Here is a 20207-nt window from a genome sequence, read left to right on the forward strand (position 1 = left end):
CAATAATGTCCTGTTCCTGAGTGAATACTGACGAAAAGTATTTTCAATCTCTTCAGCCTCCACACGCAACTTCCCACTACTATCCTTGACTGGACGTATTCCTACCCTAGTCATTCTTTTATTCCTGACATACCTATAGAAAGCCTTAGGGTTTTCCCTAATCCTACCAACTAAGGAACTTTCATGTCCCCTCCTTGGTGCTCTTTGCTTCAGGTCCTTCCTGGCTACCTTATAACTCTCAATCGCCCCAATTGAACCTTCACGCCTCATCTTTACATAGACCGCCCTCTTCCATTTAACAAGGGATTCCAATTCCTTATTAAACCACTATTAAACCAAGTGCTCTGGTTTCCTCCCACAGTCCAAAGGTATGCAGGTCAGGGTGAATTGGCCATGCTAAATTGCTCATAGTGTTAGGTGCATTAGTCAGAGAGAAATGGGTGTGGGTGGGTTACTTTTCAGAGGGTCAGTGTGGACTTGTTGGGCAGAAGGGCCTGTTTCCACACTGTGGGGAATCTAATTTGTTGCCCATCCCCAATTTTCCTTGAATAGCAGCAGTGGCTTCAAATTAGTATGGCATATACAGTAGCACCTCGACTTATGAACTTAATCCGTTCCGGGACCCGGTTCGCGAACTGAATCAATTTTTCCCATTATTCGGATAGTGGTAGAATGCTTGGACGTAGCAACGAACGTTGTTCACAGTGCACGTGCCAAAGACGAACTGAATGAGATCACGCGGGGCCCGAGAGCTTTCAACAAGTATGTAGCAAAGCAGAGCAATGAAACCACATGGTCGCACATGGGCTTTTAGCATTCGTACCTTGGTTCGTACCTTGAATTTCGTACGTACGTTGAAGCAAAATTTTACGTACAATCCTGTTCGTAAACTGATTTGTTCGTGAACGGGGTCGTTTGTATGTCGAGGCGCTACTGTAATCCATGTCACGATCTTGCTGTGCTACATGTGATCATGATGTACATACAGTCATAGAGTCATACAACACAGAAACAGACCCTTTGGCCCAACCAGTCCATGCCAACCATAATCCCAAAATAAACTAGTCTCACCTTCTTACATTTGGTCCATATCCCTCCAGACATTTCTTATTCAAGTTATCCAAATGTCTTTTAAAAATTGTAACTGTATCCGCATGTGAGCGAATAATTTTATCCAGATGGTGCACTGCTGACTCTCCACTTAATAGATAGGTACACATATTGGACACTGAATTGAAGCACGTGGTACCTAAAAGATGGCAGCAATCTTGCCCAAATTAACTCTGAAAGTTAAACAATTTTTCATCTTTTATTTTATCTCAAAAGCACTGCAACAATACTCACTCACCACAATATTTCCCTTCAGTGTGCATGTTCAAATAAATTCTTTGTTGAGAACTTTCATTTATCTCAGGTAGCTCAACATTCCATGTTATAAAAGTTTCAGGCATGATGGGGGATGTAAGAGAGATGAAGGGCATTACATTATTGATAAAGGAGACCATTACTGCAGGAATGAGGGATGATGTCTGATAAAGCTCTTCAAATGAGGCCATCTGAGTAGAGCTTAGAAATAAAAAAGTGGCAATCACTTTGCTGGGGTTATTCTCCCAACAATCAGAGGAAGATAGAGGAGCAGATATGTGGGTAATTTACAGACAGGTTGTCAGGAATAAGGTTATAGTGGTAGGTGATGTTAACTAACCTTTAACTTCTTAGTGTGAAAGGAATAAATGGGGTGGAATTTTTAAAGGGGCAGCTCTTTCTGCCAGTGCATACATAGTCCTACAAGAGATGGGGCAGTGCGAGACCTAATCTTAGGGAATGAAGCTGGTCAAGAAGTTGAAATGTCAGTAGGTGAGCATTTTGTGAATAGTGACTGGGGTGGCATGGTGACACAGTAGTCAGCACTGCTATGTCACAGCACCAGGGACCAGGGTTTGATTCCAGCCTTGGGCAACCGTCTATGTGGAGTGTCCATGTCTTTCCATATTTGTGTGGGTTTCCTCCGGATGCTTCTGTTTCTTCTCACAGTCCAAAGATGTGCAGGTTAGGTGGACAGGCCATGCTAAATAACCTATAGTGTCCAGTATGTGTAGACTAGATGGATTAGCCATGATAAATGTGAGGTTATAGAGATAGGGTGGAATGCTCTTTGGACAGTTAGTGTGCACTTGGTGGGTCAATTGGCTATTTCTGCGCGACAGGGATTCTATGATGACACCAATGGAAAGGGGTAAAGAAAGTGCAAAGTTGTGTCTAAACTGGGGGAAGAACAATTTCAATATCATTAGACAGGATCTGGCAAACATAGAGTGGGAGCAGCTAATTGCAGGTAAGTCCACATTTGGAAAGTGGGAGTGTTTTAAAAGTAATACAGAGAGAGAGACAGTGTTTTTCTCTAAGAATCAAGGGCAGTGACAGCAAGATTAGTAAACCCTAGATGTCAAAGGATATCAAGAGTTTGATTAAGAAAAAGAAGAAAGCATATGCTTGATACAAAGCATTTAAAATGGTGGAAGTCCTTCAGAAAAATATTGAGAATGTACAGGGGTGCTTAAAAAAGAAGGGAAAAGAGTGGAAATATCTTTGGCAGACAGGATTAAGGAAACCCCCGAGGAATGTTCTACGTATGTTAAACGCAACTGGATTATCAGAGAAAGAGACCAAAGGAATAATCTGTGCATGGATTTCGAGGACATGGGTGTAGTCTTAATGTAATATTTCTCATCTATATTCCCAAAGGAGAAAGACATTAAAGCTGGAAATTTCAGGGGGAATGGTGAGGTTCTAGATCATGTTAAGATTGCTAAAGAAGAGGTATTAGATACTTTAGTGGGGCATTAAGTTGCATAAATCCTCAAAGCCAGATGACATGTATCCCAGATTGCTATGGGAGGCATGGGGTGAAGGAGATTACTGGGGCCCTGTTGGAGATTTTTAAAACTTTGCTGGCCACAGGCAAAGTGCCAGATGATGTGAGGATAGCAAATATAATTCCTTTTTGCAAGAACAGCAGCAGTGATAGGCCAGGTAATTACAGACCAGTTAGTATGACATCAGTGTTAGGGATATTAGGTTCCCTACAGTCTGGAAACAGGTCCTTTGGCCCAACAAGTCCACACCGACCCTCCGGAGAGTAACCCACCCAGACCTATTTCCCTCTGACTAATGCATCTAACACTACGGGCAATTCAGAATGACCAGTTCACCTGATCTGCACATCTTTGGACTGCGGAAGGAAACCGGAGCACCCGGAGGAAACCCACGCAGACACGGGGAGAATGTGCAAATTCCACACAGACAGTCGCCCAAGGCTGGAATTGAGCCTATGTGCCTGGTGCTGTGAGGCAGCAGTGTTAACCAATGAGCCACCATGCTATTATTGGAAAAACTTCAAAAAGACAGGACAATCAACACTTGGAAAGCAATGATTGAGCAGGGATAGTCAGCATGGATTTGTTAGCTCACTAATTTAATTGAGATTTTTTTTGATCAGGTGATTAAATATATTGTTGAGGATAGTGCAGGTGATGTGCTTTACATGAACCATAGTAAGGCCTTTGACAATGTCCTACACAGAATGCTTGTTGAAAAGAGAAGAGCCCATGGAATCCAAGGCAAGGTTTTAAACTGGATCCAAAATTAGCTTACAAATAAGTGGCAAAGGGTGATAGTGGAGATTTTGTTTTGTGATTGGAAGCCTGTGACCAGTAGTGTATGACATGGTTTAGTGCTGGGACCCCTGCATTTTGTTATGTACCTTAGCAATTTGGATGTGAATATAGAAGGTATGATTAGTAAGTTTGCAGATGACTTAAACATTGCTGGCATGGTTGATAATGAGGAGGATGGTCTCAGGCTCCAGTCCGATATTGATCTGCTGGTAAATTGGGCAAAGAAATGGCAGATGGAATATAATCCGGATAGGTGTGAGGAGTTGCATTTTAGGGAGGTTTAACAATGTCAGGTTACATATAATGAATGGTAAATCCCGTGAAAGAACAAAATGACCTTGGTCTAGATGCCTAGACAGTGGTAAAAATAAGGAACATGCTACCTGAACATGCTGTGGACCAAATGCAGGTCATTGGGATGGGTATAGTTTGTTTGTTGGCCAGCTTTAACGTGGTGGGCCAAAGGGTCTGTTTCTATGCTATATGACTCTGAGACTGTATCACAAATTATGGTAAAATTCCTTCACATTTTACATTCACATCAAGCCTGAAACATGACACCTGCATTACCTAACACTGAATATTCATTAACTCTCAACAATATAATACATGCATTCTATTTAAAGAACTGTAAAATCATAATTGCATTAATATAGGGACGACAAGATAGTTGGGTTGTCATATCAATATGAGAATAATATAAATGTCATTGGAATTCATAATCTAAACCTTTTCAAGCATTCTGCCTAGTATTCACAATTGCTAAGCTTGCACTCAAGTAGAAACTATAACACGTTAACCTTAGCACAATCTTTACGATTGGAATGGGACACGAGATGTTTGAATGATGATAGAACGGAGATTTTGGAAGGTATTTCTACTATTAACACTCTTGTTTATATCTTCAACTGCAATTAAATTTGAAGTGTCAGCTATTTGAACTTTCACAAAAATTAAGGAGGGTAGAAGGTTTCCTTATATTGGGCAACAGCTGGCAGTTGATGTTCTAATTTCTGAAATTGAATGTAGAGTTAATCTTTCTTCCAAAAGATATTTTGTTGAAACTTTCAAATGCATTTAGTGTGTTGGAAAACAATTTTTATTTTGCAGGTTGCAGCAGAATTTTCAATTTAAGGAAAAGAAAGAAAATCAATTTTAAAAATCCAACTCTTCCATAGTTATTTGTTGTGTACACAGGATGGTTTTGTTTTTTGCTTATCCCTTTATTGTGCATTGATTATTTTTCACAACAGTGCCGCTAAACTGTGACATTGAGGTGACATCCACAACATAGAGAAATCAAAATTGGAAAAACTGTAAATTATACATGAATTCAGGACATGGTGTATCTACTGAATTTAATATTCCAGAAGAATACCTGCATTCAAATGGTATCTATAACTTTATATTTGATGACTGTAAGAGAATTGTCCTGTGAAATATATTCTTAAAGTTAGACTGTATTAATTGCTAAGAAGGGGAAACACAATACTGATAGCTGATACAAAGAAAAGATCATTGCTATGTCAGAGAAAATAAAACTGTCAAGATCAAGATCACAACCACATGACTCATTAAACAGGGACATAAAAGTCTTGCCTTGTTTGGAACTCTAAGTGACTTTATGATAGCAAAATTTGAGAAATTAGACCAATCCACAAATTTACCTCAAATGTTGATGTTGATGTTTTATTGATTGAGAGATAATACAGAGTGGTCTGGAATGTTTATCTCCTGATAGAAGAACTCATTTAAAATGTCTTTTTATGTTTGGTCCACAGAATTGGAAGATAGAATTCTTTGGAATTTAGGAATAAAATATAATAAGATGAGTTTTTCCCACCTCAATCCTCAATTTTCTGGCTTTAATCCTTAATTTAGTTTTATTCTTTTAATAGCCTTGTTGTTGAAAGGTATAGGCTGTCTATAACTAATATATACATAATGGAATAGCATCTCTACATGATGCACAAATACAACTCCAATAATGGGATAGAATAGTTTAGATAATAAGGTTATATCCATTATAAGTGAAGAAGAGGGCAGAATGGTGGCACTCGAAGCTCTATCTCAGATTCCATGACATTGGTCTCATGAAATGTGGGACAAAGTCCCTGATATTAAAACTATTCTCATTCTAAGACTATGTGCTGAATCTCCACTTTATAATACTTCAGTAAACTTAAAATACTCAGTATTTTTCCAGACATTCCGTTGTGCAGAAAATAAGTTGAGAACATCTCCAGGTGATTCTGTGTTAATTACATTAAAAAAGGTTCTCATAGACTATCAAGCAGTTGCCTCCCAGGCAAATCAGGCATGTTTTTATACCTATTTTATCCATATTTCCATATTCTCACGTTTTTTTCCACTTTACTTCAATTGCTCGTTGTCATGCCTAATTAACCATTAACTATTAACCCTTAAAGGTCTGGTTCGAAGATATTAGTTATCAGCTCAGCACTACACACCTTACCTTGAAACATTGCTGCCAAGCTGCTTTGTGAATCAATGTAGGCATTTAGTGCTCTTAGCCTATTTTCTTAGTGCTCACTTGACTTTCACCTACATGGATGTACACAGCAGCTCTGCCTTGTCTTGCAATGCCTCCTGATTCAGAAATTGCATTTCTGCCTTGACTTTTAGCACAGACACAAATCTAGGCAGCTTATCATGTTTGTCAGCAATGGTCAGTCAAGGGACTGGACACTTTACTGTCTGGTGTCAATCTCATACTGAACATATATCAAATTCACTGAATGTGCTTCAACGAAATGGCTGTGTCTTTAAACAGAAAGAGTATAAGTCGTCAGTCAGGTCAAGGGTGTCTGTTGTCAGTCAAAGGGTTCCAGCCACAGTAAGTCAAGACTATTGTCCAATCTCAGTCCAGGGGCATGGATGTGCTCAGTCAGATACTTGGACCGGTGTGAGGAGATCTTCATTAATACAATTCAGGGAATGGGACATGGCCAGTCTTGCATGTCCAGACTGGGGGTTAGCAGTAAGTCAGTCAGGGTGCTTTACAGAGATCAGTCTGAGGTTAAGTCAGTCATCAGCCAGGCAGTCTTTCCTAATCATTCAAGGGGTTGAGCCACACTTAGTCAAAGTGTCTATTCACTGAGGTTCATGAGGGGTATTACCACTGTGGCATAGACGCTTGATCACCAAAAGGGTTCATGGTCATGAGGCAAAAATTCTCCCCTTATAGGGATTGAGAGGTCAAATGTTGGATACCCCACCAATCATCTTGCTCCTCTATACTATTATGGACTGTTTCATCTGAACGAGACAAAGCAAAGGATTGAATGAGATAAAAACAGCTCTTGCAGTGTTCCCACTGATGCAACAGCTAGTGTTGAAGGCTGCTGCAAGGACACTTTGCACACAGAGACAGGTACCGATCTCATGGATTGGATCAGGTAGAATCTCAATGTAGATCACTTGAATAATTAGTGCTTACCTGTATGCTTGTAGAATCGATGCCTTGCCTTGCTTTGTCTATTAGGGGAAAGGTGTAGAGGTAAACAGCATGGATATATATGAGATACCTTGCTGGAGCTCATGGAAATAAACCCTCCATGAAACTTTCTGGAATTAAGACTTTAGTTGATTTTTGTTCAAAGATGTGCATGGCATTTTAGTTTATTCAAAGGATATGGATGTTACAGATAAAGGCAGCATTTATTGCTTTTCCATAATTATCTTTAAGAGGGTGGTGCTGAGCCCATATTCTGTAATGATATATCCCATAATGCTATGATAGAACTAAATAGGTTTCTTGGCGGTTTCTGAGGACAGTTAAGAGCCAATCATGTTCTCATGTTCTGGAGTTACATTTAGGCCAGATATAGTGAGTGGAATCTTATAAGGGCCTAAACAACAAATGCAGTTGTGAGAAATGTGGCAGACTAGTGTGAGATGTCAGGAATAACTCACTACATCTTTTAACTAGCTTCCAGGAATTGAAGCATGATTCTCATTGGGCCAACGGTGACTTACCTATTAAAAGGGACTATTGCTTGTTAATGATCTTATCAACAGCAGATATCATCTCATGATCAACTCTCTTACTATCCACTATCTCACTATCCATGAAGCCATGTGTGTGTAAATGAGAATGACTGTGGGAAGATGTTGTGTGCAACTGTTATGACATAGAGTAAAACCCCCCCCAGTTAATTTAAACCAGCAACATAGAAAACATTAACCCTGTTTGGTAATCTGTTAAAATTCAAGAGGCCAAGAATTATTCAAAGGTCACTATTTAAAGTAAAAAATAACAACTATATTTTTAAAAGTCTAACAGATAATTATTAACAAACAACTATTTACAACTCCTTTCTCTAACCTATCTTTTACATTCCCTCTGTCAGACCAGTCTGATAAAACCCCCAATTAAGATTTACAGAAAAACTCAAATTTCAAAACCAGCCAGCTGTCGAATACTGCCTCTGCAGATTTGCTCTCCAAATTGATGTTTTCCTCTGTGCAAACTCCTTCTCTAGACAGGTACTTCTCAGAGTTCTGGCTAGCAGCCTACATTCTGTTGGTCTTTTTGCAGTTCTTCCCCAACTGTTCAATTTGTTCAATATTTATATCCCAAAGCATCCGATTGTTTCATTGGTTTTAATATTGTCAAAATACCAAATTCAAACTTGATTGGAGTTCAATATCTTGGGTATAATTTAAACTGATTGGCCGAATTTGAATTTGTTTTTGTCTCATAGCAACCCAGGTACTGCTTTCTGCTGGACCAAATGTTATATTGTAAATTTTCCAGCACTCTGTGTGTTTGCTAAGTCCTTTACTCTCTTACAGGTAGAGTACACCTCTACACCTTCATTACACAGAGTGTGGCAGAATGGCAGAGCATGAGTCTTGTTGGGAGGTCAGTGCAGCAGCAGAAATAGAATGAGTGTGAAGTAACAAAGAGAAGTGTGGTCTACTTACCTTGGAAAAGTGGAGAGGATCATTGAACTTCTTTCAGTAATGCCAGCTGTGGTGACCAGCCTGCCAGGGTCTGGTGGTATAGCCTTCTCAGTTGATTGTCCGGGAAGAAGACCTTCCTCGTTTGGACCACCCTGTCCACAAGGACCTTCAGGTTCCAGTTGGGGGACTATTTTTCCCATTGTCCAAAACCTTCAGAGCAACAGCCAGTCATGGAGAGTTACGACATTGAAATGCCAGTGCCTATCTATGTGTTGAGCAGCAGTTTGAGAATGGCACAGGTGCCAGCTATGTTGATCTTTCAGCAGCTATCTAGTGAGTTAGACTGGCAATGGCAGGTGTTGGAATGGGGCTAGGATAGACAAGAGGAGTGCCATGGAGCAAAATGAATCATTCATGAGGCATGCTTTGTAAATTATGGTGAGAAAACATGTTGGTCCTGTCTGAGAGAATTCCTCTGTGAAACTTGACAAAACTGACCTTTGGTCAAAAAAAATGTAAGATTCAGCCTGAGAAAGTTCTTTCTCTAAAATACAATAGCCAATCAGCCATCTTCTTATGACAATTTGTTCGTTTCATGGTCACCATCCCTGATACTACACCATCCCTGATACTATACAGATTCACACGGATGATTCCTGGAATGGTAGGTCTAACATATGAGGAACGGCTGAGGATCCTGGGATTGTATTCATTGGAGTTTAGAAGATTAAGGGGAGATCTAATAGAAATTTACAAGATAATACATGGCTTGGAAAGGGTGGACGCTAGGAAATTGTTTCCGTTAGGCGAGGAGACTAGGACCCGTGGACACAGCCTTAGAATTAGAGGGGGTAAATTCAGAACAGAAATGCGGAGACATTTCTTCAGCCAGAGAGTGGTGGGCCTGTGGAATTCACTGCCGCAGAGTCAGTGGAGGCTGGGACGCTAAATGTCTTCAAGGCGGAAATTGATAAATTCTTGATGTCACAAGGAATTAAGGGCTACGGGGAGAATGCGGGTAAGTGGAGTTGAAATGCCCATCAGCCATGATTGAATGGCGGAGTGGACTCGATGGGCCGAATGGCCTTACTTCCGCTCCTATGTCTTATGGTCTTATACTAGATGCTTTAACTTCACCTATTTCTCAAATCAACCTGTTCAGGTGTACAATTACACACCTCTGGCAGAAGGTGCGACTTGAACCTGGGCCTCCCAATTCACAGGTAGGAACACTACTACTGTGCCACCAAAGGGTCCCCTACTAGATGTTTTATTCCAGACATTACTTAGTAAACCAAATTTAAAATTGTCAATTGCTGAGGCAGAATTTCATTGTTAGATTGGCCCTTTATCATTATCGTTACAGAATGGTACCATAGTAGATCTATTTTTGAACTAATTTTGTTCATTCATTCAGAGGACGTGAGTCTTACTGACATTGACTTATAATTGGGTCTTTCTTTTTAACTAGTACAGGTAGTTCTTCTATAACGTGATGGTTGTGTTCTTGTGCAACTCCGTGTTATAGAAAAATCATGTTTTAGAAACAGCACTTAAAGTATTGCACTACAGCCAACAGACATTTTAAAAGTTCGAATTTTAGAAACAGTGTCCCCAATTCATCAATCGCGTTGTAGCCAATTTGCGTTAACGAAACGTACATTATAAAAGAACAACCTGTACTATGTTTTAATTGAAGTGTGATCTAGCTGCATTTTAAAACAAATTAAAATCTTTATTACAGACTTTGTTACAAACCTTTATTATAATTGGAGTAAAAAGATGAGAGTAACCCTACCTGGTCATAACAAAATTGCTGCCTTGGATTCCTGGCTTGTTTTATGTGATGAACAAAAGAACTATTATGGCAAAATTGTTCCTTTAAAAGAAAACTGCTAAACAATTTTCTCAGGTTTATAATATTTAAAGTGCCATGATGAAGGGGGTAACTAGGCACTTACAAATTGTATTCCATCTAAGAGCTAGAAAAACAGAAATTGCAACTCAGGTCGTGATATATTTTGAAACAAAGAACTGTTTCAGCAGAGATGAGAATTAGAATTCTAATTGAAAGAAATAGAATAAGAATTCCAGACAAGAGAAAGAAGAAAGATAGAGACAAGAGAGAGAAAAGCAAGAGAGAGAGAGGCAGGAAAGCAAAGAAGAGAAAGAATTCCAGGAAAACGAAAGCGAAAAGGTGTTTAAGTTAAGACAGTTTAAGTTGAGAAGGGAGAATCCCAATGACGGCAACTCTGGTAAGGGAACAATTACTAATCAGATTTAAGGACTGAAGTATTAATGCTCATTCATTTAATACTAAGTTTGATGAAGAGAGGAGGAAGCTTTTTACATTTCTTTCAAGTGTTAAACACAGCAGCTGAAGTGGTCAGTCCAACAATAGATACTGCTGTTGCAGAGCAGGTTGACAAGGAAAGCTCGCTAAGTTTATTATGTCTTATGGACTACGGACATGCAATGGACAATGACACAGTAGAAGAGGCTACGTTAAGTACACACTGCTTGGGAAATTCTATCTCCTCTCATCATGTCCTGACGAGGCATAATCAGCTCTTAAAATTGAGGTCGCCTGTGAAAGAAATTATGATGAAATTCATCAAGAAGATGAAGAAGATAGGAACAGGAGTGTGCAATTCAGTGTGTTGAGCCTGCTCAGCCATTTAATACGATCCTTGCTAGTCAAAAACTTTAATGCCTTTTATGCACAATAACCCCGTAACCCTTGATAATCAAATATTTAGCAACCTCACTAATTCTCTTGTGAAAAGGCTAACATTGTATTTGTTTCTTAATAGTTTGCTGAACCTGCATTTAGACTTTTGTGATTTATTGACAAGAAAATTGGAGGTGTAGTGAACAGCGAAAAAGGGTATCTCAGAGTATAATGGGGTCTTGATCAGATGGGCCAATGGGTCAAGGAGTGGCAGATAGAGTTTAGTTTAAAAAAATGTGCGGTACTGTAGTTTGGAAAGACAAATCAGGACAGGACTTATACATTTAATGGTAAGGTCCTAGGGAGTGTTGCTTAACAAAAGGACCTTGGAGTGCAGGTTCAAAGTTCCCTGAGTCATAGGTGCATAGGATAGTGGAGAAGGCTTGCCTTTATTGGTCAGTGCATTGAGTATCGGAGGTGGGAGGTCATGTTGCAGCTGTACAGGACATTCATTAGTCCAGTATTGGAATACATTGTGCAGTTCTGGTATCCCTGCAATAAGAAGCATGTTGTGAAACTTGAACGGGCTCAGAGTAGATTTTCAAGGCATGTTGAGCTATGGGAAGAGGCTGAATAGGCTGGGGCTATTTTTCCCTAGAGCATCAGAGGCTGAGGGGTGACCTCATACAGGTTTAGAAAATCATGAGGAGTTATGGATAGTATAAATACAAGGTCTTTTCCCCATGGTGGGGCTGTCCAAAACTGGAGGGCATGGATTTAAGGTGAGAGAGGGATTTAAAAGGCGCCTAAGGGCAACATTTTCATACAGAGGGTGACGCGTGTATGGAATGAACTGCCAGAGAAAGGTGGTGGAGGCTGGTACAATTACAACATTTAAAAGGCATCTGGATGTGTATATGAATAGGAATGGTTTAGAGAGATATGAGCCAAATGCTGGCAAATCGGACTAAATTTATTTAGGATATCTGGTCAGCATGGGTGAGTTTTCTTGCTGCATATCTTTATGACTCTATGACTTTATGACACCGAGGTCCCTTTGCACATCTACACTTTTCAATGTCTTGAAATACAGTCTATAAAACATTTAAAATCTTTTGTGCAACCAACAATGGGTGATGAGATGGAAAGGAGCCAATACGGCCTCTCCACCGAGTTGTAACAATTCCAATTAAGTGACGATCGTGGTTAGATTTAAATCTTCTAGGTTGGAAAATGAATTTATCCAGAAAGAGAGGATCCATGAAGAATATATAGCATATTGACAGACAAAAGGTCCACTGTCTTCACATCTCAGAATCACATCTTCACAACCTACTCCCAGATGATGGCAAAGCCACTAACCAATTGATGTCAACTCATACGGACAAGCATACATTCTACTTACAGTGCAAGCAGATATACTTTGATCTATTTAATACGCTGATTCTTTTCATGTAATTAACTTGTCAGCTATCAAAGGGTTATAATCCTAAATTAATTTCTTTTTATATCAATCTCCCTGACACTGATCTCAACTCAAAATTTATAATCAGCATACAAGTTAATGCATTTTGCAATAAGTAACTGAGCTTCCTTTGTAACCTTGCCCAATTATTTAATCATGTAAGCTGTCTATTAATTAATTGTATATTTGCTTATGTGTGATTCCAACACTGATTCAACAGTCAATGAACAATTGTTAATTCGTGACTTTGTAGTCAAACGAATAACCTTGTTCAGATATGAAGCTCTTTAGATTAAACAAAATGCTTGGAAATTTGACAAGAAAGCTTCAGTATAAAATTTTCTCCTCACTTTTTTCTTCCTTTCTCAACAAAGCTGAAAATTAAAGCAAGACTGCTGAGGCATTAAACCCATCACTCCACCACACCAATGGGCGACACGGTGGCACAGTGGTTAGCCCTGCTGCCTCATAGCGCCAGAGACCCAGTTCAATTCCCACCTCAGGCAACTGTCTGTATGGAGTTTGCACATTCTCCCCGTGTCTGCGTGGGTTTCCTCCGAGTGCTCCGGTTTCCTCCCACAGTCCAAAATATTGTGCTGGTTAGATGAATTGGCCATGCTAAATTGCCTGTAGTGTTAGGTGAAGGGGCAAATGTAGAGGAATGGTCTGGGTGAGTTGCTCTTCGGAGGGTCGGTGTGGACGTGTTGGGCCGAAGGGCCTGTTTCCACACTGTAACTAATCTAAAAATATACAATGCCAGGTATGAGTCAATGTCTTCAACTTCCCAAACTCAAGAATATTGGTTGCCATTATATGTACTATTGGAAGACTTGCATTTTGAACATAAAGGTAATTGCAGTGGTAAAGACTTGTGGACTGTAACTGTTAACTGTTAATAATATTGACAGATTAAATGCATAAAGTGGTCAGCTGGTGAAAAATAGACTTGAAAGGTCTACACAGGAGTTTATATTCTGCCCCTATTCTAATATTGGCAACAATCAGTCTTATAAGCATGAATATATTTGAAACAAAACTAGTTAATGCCTTAGTTATAATAATAGGAAAAAAGAGATGTCATATAAAATCATTAGGTTTTCAGCTTCTATATGTTTCCAACAAGAAAGTCTAGGCTTATAACCTTTAAACTAACAATATAAAGTTAAAATGATTGTTTTTCTCTGTAGCAAAATTACTGAATCCAATGGCTAGCAATCAAAAATATTAATAAAATTCCATATTTGCTGATAAAATATAAAAAAAGCAATTTTGTTGGCCTTTTTATTATATTCGAACTTCAACATTAAGATAGCACTGTCGTTGCTGCATTATCAGTGATCTGCCAAAGTTTAAAATTCTTGTCTTAAGAGATCTTCCCGGTAAAGCTTTCCAGATCTGACATTATGTGGTAATATAAACTCCTGTACAGACTGTTCCCATCTGTTTTTCACCAGCTGACCACTAATCAGTTGAACATGTAAAGTTTGACTGCTACAGTAATGAATGATAGAATTCAACAGTACCTAGCATGTTCTATTGATACAGGATATGAGGAAGGTTAATCTATTATGATAAAACTGCATGTGAATGGGAAGTTCTAAAACAGCTAGGAAGGATTAATTGAAATATATTTGTTATTTGGAAAGCAATGGAGGATATTTAATGGAGAAAGCAAAAGTATCACATTTTTGTAGAAGATGTTCTAATGCAGATTAGTTTCTGACATTTTCATTCTCGACTGTGGTGAGGCTGCTATGAAGTACAATTTATACTTGCAAGGATCTATTTATATAACTTGCAAGCAAAACTAAAGAAAACTTCCAACAAGACGTTAAATGCTTTGCTTGCTTCTGTTCACGACGCTTTCTCACGCTTGCAATATTAACTTATTTGGTTTTAGTTTCTACTGTCATTAAAGAATAACAGATGAATCTGTTACAATCTCTCATGAGATTGTAAATCCATAAAGGTATCGCAACCTACGCAAATTGTGACCAGTGTGATTGCCAGAGCTTTGTTATTTTCAAGGATATTGTAATTAAATGAGCTTGGCATTATTTTACATTGACATTGTGTTGACAGCATTAACTCCTGGAGAAAACAAAAAGGTAATAACAACTGGTGTCAAATTAATTGATTATGATTAACAACTGAAGAAAGAGGTGAGCATTGATCAACACCTTTAGGAGATTTAAAACAAAAGGAACTTACAGGAAATAAACTTGAGGATTCAAGTGTAGCGACGGTTTTTCTAATATTCAAGAAAGGAACTTAAGGACTAAGTTTGCTCAAGTCATGAAAATCTTAAGAAGATAACAAATATTCAAGAGATTTTTACAAGCTATTAGAATTATTATTAAAAATTATCAAAATTAGTTGTGAAGTTAAATGAAGCAGCACTAATATACCTGGATATTCCAGAGGTACCTCACAGGAGATAAATTTCTTCAAGCAATGTTAAATAAGTCAATACTTGTGGCCAGTTATCTAATTGGATTGTTGGCAATGTGTAAACAATGTGAGAATAAACAATGAAAGCAGTGGCTGGATGATGCATTCTGCAGAGAAGCAATCTGCTCCCTGTAGTCTTCTCAAGGAGGGAATTTTGTACAGTTCAAAGTTATTGATGGACCAAACTACGTAATGAGGTGAATAACAGATGCAGTATTGTCAGACTTAAAAGGCATTTAACCAATTACTTACATGTACTAAAGAATTGTTGAAGGTAAATTATTATGCAAAATATAAAGTGGAACATGATTTATATAACTTGCATTGACATCCGGTGCGGAGGGGGGAGGGCAAGTCAGAGGACCTCCTCATGGGCCTGCTCCTGGGCCTGGCCAAACTGGCCATGAATAGGTCTAGGCAGCGGGCCATGGAGGTGACATTATGGCCGATTGTCTGCTGCTCTTCCGCGGCTACGTCTGAACCTGAGTGTCCTTAGAGAAGGAGCACGTGGTATCTACCAACACCCTGGAGTTATTCAGAGACAGGTGGGCATCACAGGATGAAGAGTGCTTCACTTTCCTCTCTTCATCCATTTTTATTTAAACCCTGCGCCCCCCACCCCCCTTTTCAGTTTTTGATCAACCAGCATTGCCCTTTGTAGAGGATGGCAGTGCTTGTCACTGGCCACTTGTGTGTTTTCTTTCTTCCTGATGGTGTATTATGAATAAAGTTTGATGCACTCATTCATTCACTGTGTCTTACACCTACACACACACAACATGGGTGCAACAAAAATATATCTTGCATTGAGAAATAAGAGCTGGTTCTTTGTGTCGCATTTAGATAAAGCAGGTTAGCAGCTGAGCAAAGTGTCAGATTTGCTCTTCCAAAAAAAAAGCATTTGGAATTGTTGCCTTCAAATACGATTCAGTAAGTTAATACAAAGTGGATGTGAGGGCAGAATTGTACAATAAGAAAATCTTAGCTATAATGATATAACTAGTACTTCTCCCTATGTTAGTCTAGGGACTTTCCAGTAGTTTGTAGTAAAGGTTGAATCACAAGTAAATCTCAGCAGAAGAAACATTATTCTTCAGTAAAAACAAAATAAGGTTTAATACATCTCAGAAACTATTGACATTTCTAATCAACCTGTTCAGATATTTTATGACAAACCTCCGGACTATGAACAATGCCTCCTGGCCTAGAGGTAAGGGCACTACCACTGTTTCCCAAGAGCCCTTCTAGGCAAGGACACTATCACTGTATTCCTTCTAAGTAAATACTTAAAGGTTTAATTAAGTCTTAAACTATTAACAAGAGGTAGGTAATGCGTGTCTGACCCCTTTGTGGATTAGTGGTGTTGGAAAAGCACAGCAGTTCAGGCAGCATCCGAGGAGCAGTAAAATTGACGTTTCAATCAAAAGCCTTTCATCAGGAATACAGTATTTTGTATTCCTGATGAAGGGCTTTTGCCCGAAACGTCGATTTTACTGCTCCTTTGATGCTGCCTGAACTGCTGTGCTTTTCCAGCACCACTAATCCAGAATCTGGTTTCCAGCATCTGCAGTCATTATTTTTACCTATGTCTGACCCCTTGGGAAGAGAGGGCCAGGTTCCAACTGCTGTCTGCCAAACATAAACTACCCAAAAGAAGTTGGAGTTTCATCATTGCACAGATTATGCCATTTACAACATCTGCCCGCCCTGCCCCCCAGCTCTTTTTTTCCTCAATTATCCTACAACGGTATAAAAAGGACATAACACCATGACCGCTTCTTGCACCCCACAGAAATCTCTGACTTCACAATTTAAGTAATCTGATCACTTGACAGTTCTTCCAGAATGTATTTGTTTCAGATTTCAACAATCAGTAGATTGATGGATTGAGGATTATCAACCTTGAGGTTAATCATTCTTTTATTTCTCTTTAGAGGATCCTTTATTACATGAATCTCTTTTACTGAGTAGTTGGTTGACCATTGATGTCGGGGTTGTTGGTGGTCCAATACCTTATCTGGAGGTCCTTTGATTTCCTTCGTGGAAGACACTTGAAAGTCATTTTATCTTCATAATCATGCAATGGTTATCTGACTGGTCTCTTTCAAGGTGTTGAATGTTTTGTGCGTCTTCAATCATGTCATGTGTTGTTGTGCCTTGCAAAGAATTCTTTTGCACCAGTATTGTCAGTGATATTGCTCTGCATCACCAACATGTGTAGTAGACTTTGTGCTGTCAGTACTGAGGTGATCTCTAGTGAACTGTATTGCTAACTTTAGTATCAGCAATTAGTTCTTTCTGACAGCTGTTCTCTGAGGATTTTTTAGTGATACCAAGACGGAAAACAATTCCTGTAGTTTTATGAAATCTCTGGCTTCTTCTATGCAGATTGTATGAAATCTTAGATTTCAATATGATTTCTACTTGTGGAACTTCTTTTATGCTCAGCTATTAATCTTCAAAGGTCTATAAGGGCTTTCATTGGTTGTCTTTTCTTTGGTCAATCAATGGTACTTTTCTTATAAAGTGGATGAACTGCATCAATGATTTGTGGCTTGTTGAGGGCAAAACACATACATATACTCAAGAATAAGCATTGATGGTTCTGGATGATGTATATGTTTTAAAACATTTATGTTGCTATGCGACACATGATATTCCTCTAATATTAGAGATTGTATGACTTGCACCATGTTATTCTTGTTCTATAAGCTGTAATATCATGAATTTTAGTCAAGAGCTACAGTCACATAAGTCAGTGACACCTATTTCTGGATGAAACTTGAATTGAGTAAGATGTCCATTGACATAAATAAGTAAAGTCTACCTCATTGTGATGCATCTCCTATTTTCCATGTTTTAGGTATCTTCTCCGATGGATGTATATATTCAAATGTCGGGATCTCTTCTACTGGACGTGGGTGATCTACTGTTTGGTGTTGATGTATGTTCCCAGTGAAGCTTCCACTGTTCTTAACTCTTTCTCTGCGTCTCTTTGGAAGAGGCCCATTTTGTTACAGAAATATCACTTCTGTCCTAGCTGGACAATGTCTTTGCCTTTAAGGTTTTATTACTGCTCAGAACTGACACTTCGCCTTCTTCTTTTACATTGGCTTGTCATATGTCTGTTTAGAGTTTATGTACCTTATGAAGTTAATGGAATCTCTTACTCTTCTACAGTGAGGTTGTTCTTTTCCTTTCAAGGTTTACTGATGATATTTCCTGATCTCTGCTTCCAAGATGATTTGGATAACTTTTCCAAAAGTTTAATCTTCCTTGGATTATAAATGATTAGATAAGATCTAAATTCTTTATAAGTTCTGATTGCAAGGTTCCATATTCACAGGTTTCAACTAACCTGTAGAAGTCATGAACAGAATTGTCTACAAATTCACTTAGGATTTGAACTCTTCTGTTAAAACTTAACTTGTTCAAAATTTCTATTCTTCTTTAAATTGTTGGAAGATTTTATAATTATATTAAAAAGTATATATTTTATTTTATTTGGTAATTTATAACATTATCAGCCATAGGATCCATTGTATATGGTAATGTATTAATGTGTAGACTGTGTACAGTTCTGGTCACCACATTACCAAAAGGATGTGGAGGCTTTGGAGAGGGTGCAGAGAAAGTTTACAAGGATGTTGCCTGGTATGGAAGGTGCTAGCTTTAAAGAGAGGTTGAGTAGGTTGGGTTTGTTTTCATTAGAAAGAAAGGAGATTGAGGGGGGAGCTTGATTGAGGTCTACAAAATCATGAAGGGTATAGACAGGGTAGATAGAGACAAGCTTTTTTCCAGGATGAAGGATTCAATAACGAGAGGTCACGCTTTCAAGTTGAGAGGTGAAAAGTTTAAGGGGGATACATGCGGCAACTACTTTACACAGAGGGTGGTAGGTGCCTGGAACATGTTGCCAGCAGAGGTAGTAGAGGCAGGCACAGTAGGTTCATTTAAGATGCATGAGTACGTGGGGAGCAGAGGGATACAGATGCTTAGGAAATGGGTGACAGGTTTAGACAGTGGATTTGAAATGGCTCAGTCTTGGTGGGCCGAAGGGCATGTTCCTGGGCTGTAAATTTTCTCTGTTCTTTCTTTGTTCTTTGTTTAATTCATGTTCTACTTTTGAATTCATATTTAGTTTTGAAGCAATTCTGTAAAGTCAGGAATTGTTTTTTTTCCATGAAGTCCAACATTATGCTCTGTTAGCAAAATCTCTGATATTGAACCTTCTATAAAGAATGATATCTTCTTCCATTTTGATTTAATGTAATGATCAATCTTGTGACACATGGTGGCTCAGTGGTTAACACAATTGCCCCACAGAGCCAGGATCCTGGTTTCAATGCCGACCTTGGATGACTGCTTATATGTGTGGAGTTTACATGTTTTCCCCATGTGTGTGGGTTTCTGCCGGGTACTCTAGTTTCCTTGCACTGTCCAAAGACATGCAGATTACATCACAGAATACAGGGAGAACTAGCCATTTGAATACAGAACTGGCTCAAATGTAGAAGACAGAGGGAGGTAGTGGAGGGTTGTTATTCAGAATGGAGGCCTGTGACTAGTAGTGTGCCACATGGATCGGTGGGCGGTCCTCTACTTTTTGTCATTTACATAAATGATTTGGATGTGAGCATAAGAGGTGTAGTTAGTAATTAGTAAGTTTGCAGATGACCCCAAAATTGGAGGTGTAGTGGACAGTGAAGAAGGTTACCTCAGGTTATTACAATGGGATCTTGATTAGATGGGCCAATGGGCTGAGAAGTGGCAGATGGAGTTTAATTCCGATAAATGTTAAGTGTTGCATTTTGGGAAAGCAAGTCTTAGCAGGACTTACACACTTAATGGTAAGGTCCCAGAGAGTGTTGCTGAACAAACAGGCCTTGGAGTGCAGGTTCATAGCTCCTTGAAAGTGGAGTCACAGGAAAATAGGATAATGAAGAAGGTGTTTGGTATGCTTTCCTTTATTGGTCAGAGTATTGAGTACAGGAGTTGGGAGGTCATGTTGCGG

Source organism: Chiloscyllium plagiosum, chromosome 7, assembly GCF_004010195.1.
Source record: "Chiloscyllium plagiosum isolate BGI_BamShark_2017 chromosome 7, ASM401019v2, whole genome shotgun sequence".
NCBI lineage: Eukaryota > Metazoa > Chordata > Chondrichthyes > Orectolobiformes > Hemiscylliidae > Chiloscyllium > Chiloscyllium plagiosum.